Source organism: Coregonus lavaretus (assembly GCF_964263955.1).
Source record: "Coregonus lavaretus genome assembly, chromosome: 27".
In the NCBI taxonomy this organism is placed as follows: Eukaryota; Metazoa; Chordata; class Actinopteri; order Salmoniformes; family Salmonidae; genus Coregonus; species Coregonus lavaretus.
Genome location: NC_140014.1, coordinates 26,199,115 through 26,210,134, shown reverse-complemented (window position 1 = coordinate 26,210,134; position 11,020 = coordinate 26,199,115).

Below are 11,020 nucleotides of genomic sequence, written 5' to 3'. Positions count from 1 at the left end.
ATAAGTGCGTAGACGACGTCGTCCCCAGAGTGACTATAAGAAAGTATCCAAACTAATGGATTACAGGCAATATCCGTGCTGGGCTAAAGGCTAGAGCTACCACTTACAAGGCGGGACACGGACATGGAAAGAAAGACTGCTACTACCGCCAACAAGACATCAAACATGCAAAAGAAAAATATAGGAGGAAGGTGGAATCCTATTACACCGGCTCCGACGCTCGTCATATGTGGGATGCAGAACTCCCAAACGAGCTAAATGCCTTTTATGCTCGCTTCGAGGAATACAACACTGAGTCTTGCGTGAAAGCCCCTGTTGTTCCAGATGGCTGTGATCTCACCCTCCGTGACCAATGTGAGTAAAACTTTTAAACAGGTTGACACTCGCAAGGCCGCCGGGCCAGACGGAATACCAGGGCGCGTTCTCAAAGCATGCGCATACCAGCTGGCAAGTGTCTCCACTGACATTTTCAATCTCTCCTTGTCCCAGTCTGTAATCCCAACATGTTTCAAGCTGACCAGAATTGTCCCTGTTCCCAAGAACTTCAAGGTAACATGCCTAAATGGTTATCGCCGTGAGCACTCACATCTGTAATTATGAAGTGATTTAAAAGGCTGGTCATGACACCCATCAACCCCATCATCCCAGACACCCTGGACCCACTCCAATTTGCATACCGCCCCAACAGATCCACAGATGACGCAATCTCAATTGCACTTCACACTGCCCTCTCCCACCTGGACAAGAGAGGAAATAACTATGTGAGAATGCTGATTATAGACTAAGGCTCGGCGTTCAACACCATAGGCCCCTGCAAGCTCATCACCAACCTGGGGACCCTGGGACTGAACACCTCCCTCTGTAACTGGATCCTGGATTTCCTGACGGGATGGCTCCAGGAGGTGAGGGTAGACAATAACGCCACTACATAGCTGACCCTCAACACGGGGGCCCCTCAAGGGTGTGTGCTTAGTCCCATCCTGTACTCCCTATTCACCCACGACTGCATGGCCACACACGACTCCAACACACACACAACTCCAACAAGTTTGCTGGCGAAACGACGGCGATGAGACAGCCTACAGGGAGGAGGTCAGAGACTTGGCAGTCTCTCCCTCAGTGTCAGTAAGACCAAGGAGCTGGACTACAGGAAAAAGGGGGGAGAGCACACACCTATCCACATCGACAGAGCTGTAGTGGAGCAGGTTGAGAGCGTCAAGTTCCTTGGCGGACACATCACTAAGGACTTAACATGGTCCACACATACCTGCACAGTCGTAAAGAAGGCACGACAGCAGCTCTTCCCCCTCAAGAGGCTGAAACGATTTGGCATGGGCCCTCAGATCCTCAAAAAGTTATACAGCTGCACCATCGAGAGCATCTTGACTGGATGCATCACCGCTTGGTATGTCAAATACACCAGCCTCGACCAAAAAGCGCTACAGAGGGGGGTATGGACTGCCCAGTGCATCATTGGGGCCGAGCTCCCTGCCATCCAGGACCTCTATATCAGGCTGTGTCAGAGGAAGGCCCGATAAATTGCCAACGCCTCCAGCCATCCAAGCCATAGACTGTTCACTCTGCTACCGTCCAGCAAACGGTACCGAGACAGATCAAAAGGCTTCGAGATAGCTTCTACCACCAAGCCATGACTGGTAAATAGTTCATTGATGGTTACCCAGACTATCTACACTAATCCTATCTTGCACTGACTCTATGCACACTCACAAGACTATATATATATACACACACACACACACTACACTCTCACACAAAAGCCACACACATTTAAATACACTATACAGTGAGGGAAAAAAGTATTTGCCCACTGACAAAGAAATTATCAGTCTATAATTTTAAATGGTAGGTTTATTTGAATGGGCTACAAGACCATCGCCAAGCAGCTTGGTGAGAAGGTGACAACAGTTGGTGCGATTATTCGCAAATGGAAGAAACACAAAATAACTGTCAATCTCCCTCGGCCTGGGGCTCCATGCAAGATCTCACCTCGTGGAGTTGCAATGATCATGAGAACGGTGAGGAATCAGCCCAGAACTACACGGGAGGATCTTGTCAATGATCTCAAGGCAGCTGGGACCATAGTCACCAAGAAAACAATTGGTAACACACTACACCGTGAAGGACTGAAATCCTGCAGCGCCCGCAAGGTCCCTCTGCTCAAGAAAGCACATATACAGGCCCGTCTGAAGTTTGCCAATGAGCATCTGAATGATTCAGAGGAGAACTGGGTGAAACTGTTGTGGTCAGATGAGACCAAAAATCGAGCTCTTTGGCATCAACTCAACCTGCCGTGTTTGGAGGAGGAGGAATGCTGCCTATGACCCCAAGAACACCATCCCCACCGTCAAACATGGAGGTGGAAACATTATGCTTTGGGGGTGTTTTTCTGCTAAGGGGACAGGACAACTTCACCGCATCAAAGGGACGATGGACGGGGCCATGTACCGTCAAATCTTGGGTGAGAACCTCCTTCCCTCAGCCAGGGCATTGAAAATGGGTCGTGGATGGGTATTCCAGCATGACAATGAACCAAAACACACAGCCAAGGCAACAAAGGAGTGGCTCAAGAAGAAGCACATTAAGGTCCTGGAGTGGCCTAGCCAGTCTCCAGACCTTAATCCCATAGAAAATATGTGGAGGGAGCTGAAGGTTCGAGTTGCCAAACGTCAGCCTCGAAACCTTAATGACTTGGAGAAGATCTGCAAAGAGGAGTGGGACAAAATCCCTCCTGAGATGTGTGCAAACCTGGTGGCCAACTACAAGAAACGTCTGACCTCTGTGATTGCCAACAAGGGTTTTACCACCAGGTACTAAGTCATGTTTTGCAGAGGGGTCAAATACTTATTTCCCTCATTAAAATGCAAATCAATTTATAACATTTTTGACATGCGTTTTTCTGGATTTCTTTGTTGTTATTCTGTCTCTCATTGTTCAAATAAACCTACCATTAAAATTATAGACTGATCATGTCTTTGTCAGTGGGCAAACGTACAAAATCAGCAGGGGATCAAATACTTCTTTCCCTCACTGTATATGCACACACACACACACAACACAAACACACACACACTTTTACACTCATCATATGCTGCTGCTACTCTGTTCTTTATTTTACTCTTATTATTATCTATCCTGATGCCTAGTACCTTTACCCTGCCTTCATGTACATATCTACCTCAAATACCTCATACCCCTGCACACTGATCTGGTACTGATACTCCCTGTATATAGCTCCATTCTTGTGTATTTTATTCCTTGTGTTAATATTTTTATTTTTATTATAATTTTTTTACTCTGCATCGTTGGGAAGGGCTTGTAAGCAAGCATTTCACAGTTAAGTCTACACTCGTTATATTTTCGACGCATGTGACATATAAAATGTGATTCTCTGGCATTTTGTATGAACAGGTTTAAATCAAATCAAACTGCTCACTCTAGCAAACAAACAAAACACATAACAGCTAGGCCTAACACACAAAAAACTAGACTAGAGAAATACATGTTAAAATAGTTTATTTGCCATTTGCAAGGTATTGAAATAAATACATTGGCAAAAAAACAACATAATTCCACATTGACAGTGACACACAATCTCAATTTAATCAATTTAAAATTCAGGCTGTAACAACAAAATGTGGAAAAAGTCAAGGGGTGTGAATACTTTCTGAAGGCACTATACATGAAGGTGTTAAGAGCTTCAAAACTTTCACCTTGTTGGAACATTTGGTACATATATGCACTCTTCAGAATAAGAGACACTACCCTTCGGTCAAATGTAGTCAGCATAGTTTCCTTGTTACTTCAATTTACTTGTACAGTGTACAGCTTTGCCCATACGTACTGTATGTATGTTTCAGCATTACAAAAGTATGAGACAGTATTAGAGTGGAGGAAGGGCATAGGGGAGGCATTTAAGGATAAGAAGCTTCCTTGGCTCAAGATTAAATGGATATATTGCTCATCATATCAAAGTAAAGCTTTTACAAATATATCTGACAATCAATTATGTTTATAGACACTGTGCCTTTACAAGGAATGTCCACACGTTTCAATGTTTACTCACCTTTACTTGCAAACTAAGAAACAAAAGTGTACAGCTGTACAAACTGTAAAATACAGGAGAGCGTCCATAGCAAACGTGGTAGTGCAGCATTCTGCTACCCATTTATCATCAAAAGGGATAGGTCACGATCAATGCCAAATCCAATATCAATACACACATGAATAGTAATAATACTATACTGCAGGTAAGTACAATACATATTCAGTAGGAATTATTTATATAGTTTTCCACATTATAATAGACACACACACACACACACACACTCACTATGACTGTGCAATTTTCTTAAAGCTGAGCTCCTTGTTGGAATCTGTCCTTGTAATCTTTAACACAGGTACAGAGCTTACACAGATAAGTGGGTGATACGCATTCTTTCTCTCACCTTCGATCTCTCTAAAGACGGTAAAAAAAAGATCTGGATAAAAAAAGCAGAAAACATCACACCCTCCATTGTCATCATTGTCACTCAAAGATCATTACAGTACCTTACGCTACATGTTTCCCTTTGTGCAGTTGTCTGTGCCCAATAATATTTGTACCATGTCTTGTGCTGCTACCATGTTGTGTTGCTAACATGTTGTTTTCATGTTGGGTTGCTACCTTGCTGTGTTGTCGTGTGTTGCTGCCATGCTATGTTGTTGTCTTAGGTCTCTCTTTATTTAGTGTTGTGTTGTCTCTCTGGTTGTGATGTGTGTTTGGTCCTATATATATTTTTTTTTTAATTTTTTTTAAATCCCAGCCGCCGTCCCCGCAGGAGGCCTTTTGCCTTTTGGTAGGCCGTCATTGTAAATAAGAATTTGTTCTTAACTGACTTTCCTAGTTAAATTAAGGTTAAATAAATAAATAAAAAATACATGTCTCTGGGGCGCCTTCTGCTGGCCAATGATCATCTTCTTTTAAAGGGCCATGTATGGTCTCCTTCCACTGTTGACCAATAGAAAGGCAGAGAATAAGAAGGGTCATTATAGTAACAGATGATTTCGCCACTATATTTGGTCCTGGTTGTTTGCTGGTAAAGACGATAAAGTGGTAGACTTTTCTGGCAAGATGGGTATACTATTGACGGATATCTGAGGTTTTCTCTTTGACTTTCGGGCTGAGGTCTTTTTGCTGTTGTGTACTGCTGTGGTGATGACGATGACATTTTTTTCAGGGGGGTGGGGACCGGGGACATTTTGACACTCTGGGTCTTGTTTGTTGGAGTGGGGGGTGTAACATACTTGAGGTTCAGAAGAGTCTTCTTTGGGGTGGAGATTGAAGTAATATTCTGTTTCAGCTTTTGTGGGAGAGGTTTTCTGTTGGATGAGGACCTAGAAGGAGCTTTGTGGGTCTTGTTCTTTATGGAAGGGGGCACAGCGTTCACCCCCACCACGCTAAGTCTATTGGGGACCATGTTCCGTGCCTGGCACCGATATTCTCCTGCATCCTTGTACGAAAGTCCATTTAGGCTGATGATGAACCATCGGATTTCCACACGTGGCGAGTCCTGCATAACTGGAATGTAACAAAAAAAATAGGGGACTCAAGTCCATTGACAAGACACATGGCAACAATAGAGTAAAAACAAACAAGCTAGCTGAAGTAGGCTACTTACAGCTGTCCAAGTTCATGGGGAGTTTTTCAGGGTCAGCTTTGCTGTCTGGTTGTTGACTGCATTCTGTCAAGATCAAACATCAAACGTTTGAAAACAGCAGCACAGTGAATGATTTTCCATGTTAACATTGTAGTGCAACGTTACAGCATGTTCACCGATACCCAGCAAACATGTCCACATTGGCACAATGTGGGCCCAATGCGGGCTAAAATATTGGCCCCATGTAGGCTGCCCACATTGGGCCAATGCGCCTTTACTCATCGGCTCCACATTGGCCCCCAAGGCATTGGCCCAGTGTTGGTAGCACATATTTAGTGAGCCCATCTTTTCCCAGCAAACATGCTCACATTGGCATGATGTGGGACCAATGCAGGTTAAAACATTTGATCACAGATGGCTGGTGGCACCTTTATTGGGGAGGACAGGCTCATAGTAATGGCTGGAACGGAATGAATGCAATGGTATCAAACACATGGTTTCGCCTTTGCTCATTGGCCCCAAGGCAGGTGTCCCCAAGGGCAGCCCTCACGTCACCTAAATTAAGCCCACCCTTTCGGGGATCGGCTGCCTGTTACATTGTATCAGAACACCAACAAAGTTTTTACTGTCAGTAGCTAGGTTTCCATCCAATTGGCGACAGATTTTCATGCAAATATTCTAAAATCGGCATAAAGAAAATATGAGCATTTTTCCAACAGTGGTGTTTTTCCACCAAACTGACTTGTTGCGGTTAAAAATCAGTGTGTGATGTAGGGCACACAAAATGTACTTTTTGGCTTAAGTTTTTATGTACCAATTAAAAATCTAAAGTTCAATGCGTTTCCATTGCATTTTCAACTCTACCGTTAAATAGCAAATGTGCCTACTCTGGTCTTGGCACGTGGACTTTAGCCAACAGCTGGCAGATACAGTACGGGTAGGCTAGTCTACATGATGAGATTATTATGGATGAGCGAGAATATTTGTATTTTTCAAATGACAGTCAAGCATCGATCATGTCACATTTTACAAACACAAAAAGATCCCACCATGTTGAACGAACAAATTGTCTGTCGGCATTTATAAAATTGTACCGGCATTTCCTGTTTCCATCAGCCCAGTCGTGACTTTTTTCATGCATCAGGTAATTAATCTGCATGAAATGGTTGGAAGGAAACCTGGTTATATACATATTTTTATGTAACTTAAAAGTTTATATCTTATGTCACACGGACCTATCTAAGTGTTTTTACAGACTTCATCATTGGCAAGATACATTTTTGTTAATCACACAACAGGACACTTGAATTACACTCTCAGTAACAATTGCACAAAAATAACTTATGAACTATAAGGTTCTATCTGAAAAAATATGATTCCGAGATAACTGGCTATAAAGTTCTGAACTCTCATTGGTTTGAATGGTGTCAGCAATTTTTTATCTTGTATTATTTTTAACTTAACAACATGAATTGGGGGTATTTGCAAACCACGCCTCCAAATATTCACATAAGCCACAGCTTCTACATTATAATGTAGCTGAGCTTGGTGTGGGCTAGCCCGTGTTGGGCTTGGTGTGGGCTGGCCCTTGTTGGGCTGATGTGGGCTTGTTGTGAGCTAGACAGTTTTGGGCTTGTTGTGGGCTAGCCCCTACCCGCCAAATACCCACATGGGGCCAGTGGGGTCATGTTTGCTGGGTATTTACCTGTGTTGTATATGGAGGCTCCAGCTGCTTTGGTCCAGGTGAGTACAGGCGTGGGGTAGCCTGTGGCACAGTGGCGGTCAGTGCCGTTTAAGATGAGGGAGGACAATTATTTTTTTCATGAGGATGGCCTTATTTCTATTACAGCATATTGGATGACTCTCATTCATATTCTATTCACCCAGTTCAATGTAACAGCGATAGGTTTAGGCTACTACATGATACTCAAATTTTCCCTATACCCATCATGAGGTTGCTACAACCTAGCCTATGAATGAAAGTTTACAACGTAGGTGCACACAGGTCGAGAGACAAATTTGAGGTGACAGACAGTGACATTCAATACTGCCTTGCACACTCTTGCCTGCATCTAGCTGATATAGGGTGTAATAATTAGTCCAACAGTTGCAAACAAGAGTTTCTATTGGACAAATCCATGAATGTTTATCTCTGTTCTGTTCCGTTTGCTTCCGTTTAAGAAACGCTTTTCAACAGAATTGGCTGAATGAATACACCCCTGATCACATGTAAACAGAGTTCACTCTCATAACAGCCACATTGTATTCCTTCTCTTCCCTTCGCTTGTGGACTTCAATGCACAACATCAGCTGTATGTGACCAGGCAAAAAAACCTTTCCAAGCTAAACCGCTACACACAGCCTACATCGTTGTCACCATATTAGCTAAAGTAATATATTTTGATTTGTTTAACACATTTTTGGTTACTACATGATTCCTTATGTGTTATTTCATAGTTTTGATGTCTTTACTATTATCTACAATGTAGAAAATAGTAAAAATAAAGAAAAACCCTTGAATTAGTAGGTGTTCTAAAACGTTTGACCGGTAGTGTATGTAAATAAGGTAAATTTTTACATTTACATTTTTAGTCATTTAGCAGACGCTCTTATCCAGAGCGACGTACAGTTAGTGAGTGCATACATTATTTATTTTTATTTTTCATGCTGGCCCCCCGTGAGAATCGAACCCACAACCCTGGCGTTGCAAACGCCATGCTCTACCAACTGAGCTACATCCCTGCCAGCCATTCCCTCCCCTACCCTGGACAACGCTGGGCCAATTGTGCGCCGCCCCATAGGTCTCCCGGTCGCGGCCGGCTACGACAGAGCCTGGATACGAACCAGGATCTCTAGTGGCACAGCTAGCACTGCGATGCAGTGCCTTAGACCACTGCACCACTCGGGAGGTTATGTGGTATTTCCGTTCCTTATTTTTAATACATTTGCAAAAATGTCTAAAAACCTGTTTTTGCTTTGTCATTATGGGGTATTGTGTCGATTGATGAGGAAAAAATCTATTTAATCAATTTTAGAATAAGGCTGTAACGTAACAAAATGTGGAAAAGGTCAAGGGGTGTGAATAATTTCCCAATGCACTGCATGTAAAGACAAGATTAAATCAAGAATAGTGTGATGGATGACGATATTAGCCTATCACTTGATATATGAATGATATATTATCACTTGTGAATGATGCCCAGCTTAAGTCGCACACCTCATGTAGCCTAGCCCATAGGCCTATATGTTTTGATAAGGTTTGTATCACAACTAAAAAGTGTCCAAATAACTTCTTAAAATGAAGCACATTAATCCACTTTACAACGGTTGTAGAGCTTTACTGGCATACATAGGCAGCGCATGAGTTTCAAGTTTGGCGAAGATAATTTACCATAAAAATGCACCTTTATAATAAAAGCATTACATGCATAATCACATTTTTGGTCACTTTTGAGAATGGTGTTTTCCTGCTAATGGAACATTTGCGCTTATAGCCTATTGCCATAAGCACAGCAATGCGCACATAATGTGAAGAAATAGCCTAATAGTTTATCACAATTTTAAGCTAAACGTTCTCATCTGTTGCATCAGCCTCATTGCTTAAAACATTTTTTTATGCTAGTGGTTGTATTAATTTGGGATCAATCGCATACCACAACTGTCCCAGACTATGTTTGGAATATTTATTTCTCACACAGAATAGGTCAACTTTTGTACTATGGGGGATAGTAGATTGATATAGGCTAATGCTTTTGCTGTTCGATAGGCCTACTCATCTTGTTGGCTGACAAAAACTAAATGTGGACAGTTCTTCCAATATCTTTAATATGCGCCTCAGAATTCGATAAGGACGCGCACAGTTGCGTCCTCGATGTGTCTGTCTTCACTTGTAGCCTGTGAGAAAGACCCGATCACATGACAGAGAGCCATGTGTGCTTCGAAAAGCAGCCGGGAGAAGGGAATTATAATGATTATATTCAGCCCAAGGGCACAACGGCCACTGGCCGCAAAAGGCATGGATATTTTTTAGGGGGCATTACGGCCACACAAAGGGGATGCAGCTGGGAAATTTTAGGCATTATCAAGTGCTTGTCAAATTGTGAATGAGAGACTGATGAAGTGTGTACATCATGCGCAAAAAAACAAAGCAGAGCTCATGCATTTCATGTGACTTTCTTAAAATCATCATTAGAGTTGCATCATGCAGCCTTAGAATTTATTAAAATCAAAACATACAGTGCATTCGGAAAGTATTCAGACCCCTTGACTTTTTCCACATTTTGTTACGTTACAGCCTTGTTCTAAAATTGGCTGAATTGGTTTTTCCCCCTCACAGGTTTTTATACATTTTTGCAAATGTATAAAAAACTAAAAGCTGAAATATGACATTTACATAAGTATTCAGACCCTTTACTCAGTACTTTGTTGAAGCACCTTTGGCAGCGATTACAGCCTCGAGTCTTCTTGGGTATGACGCTACAAGCTTGGCACACCTGTGTTTGGAGAGTTTCTCCCATTCTTGTCTGCAGATCCTCTCAAGCTCTGTCAGGTTGGATGGGGAGCTTTCACTGCACAGCTATTTTCAGGTCTCTCCAGAGATGTTCGATCGGGTTCAGTCCGGGCTCTGGCTGGGCCACTAAAGAACATTCAGAGACTTGTTCCGAAGCCACTCCTGCGTTGTCTTGGCTGTGTCCTTAGGGTCGTTGTCCTGTTGGAAGGTGAACCTTCGCCCCAGTCTGAGGTCCTGAGCGCTCTGGAGAAGGTTTTCATCAAGGATCTCTCTGTACTTTTCTCCATTCATCTTTCCCTCAATCCTGACTAGTCTCCCAGTCCCTGCCACTGAAAAACATCCCCCCTGCCACCACAATGCTTCACCGTAGGAATAGTGCCAGGTTTCCTCCAGACGTGACGCTTGGCATTCAGGCCAAAGAGTTCAATCTTGTTTTCATCAGACCAGAGATTCTTGTTTCTCATGGTCAGAGTCTTTAGGTGCCTTTTGGCAAACTCCAAGCAGGCTGTCATGTGCCTTTTACTGAGGAGTGGCTTCCGTCTGGCCACTCTACCATAAAGGCCTGATTGGTGGAGTGCTGCAGAGATGGTTGTCCTTCTGGAAGGTTCTCCCATCTCCCAGAGGAACTCAGGAGCTCTGTCAGAGTGACCATCAGAATACCTATGTAAATAAGGTATTTCTGTTTTTAATTTTTAATAAGTTTGCTAAAATTTCTAAAAACCTGTTTTCGCTTTGTCATTATGGGGTATTGTGTGTAGATTGATGAGGATTTTTTTTTTTCATCCATTTTAGAATAAGGCTGTAACGTAACAAAATGTGGAAAATAGATACTAGTACTATACTAGTACTATTA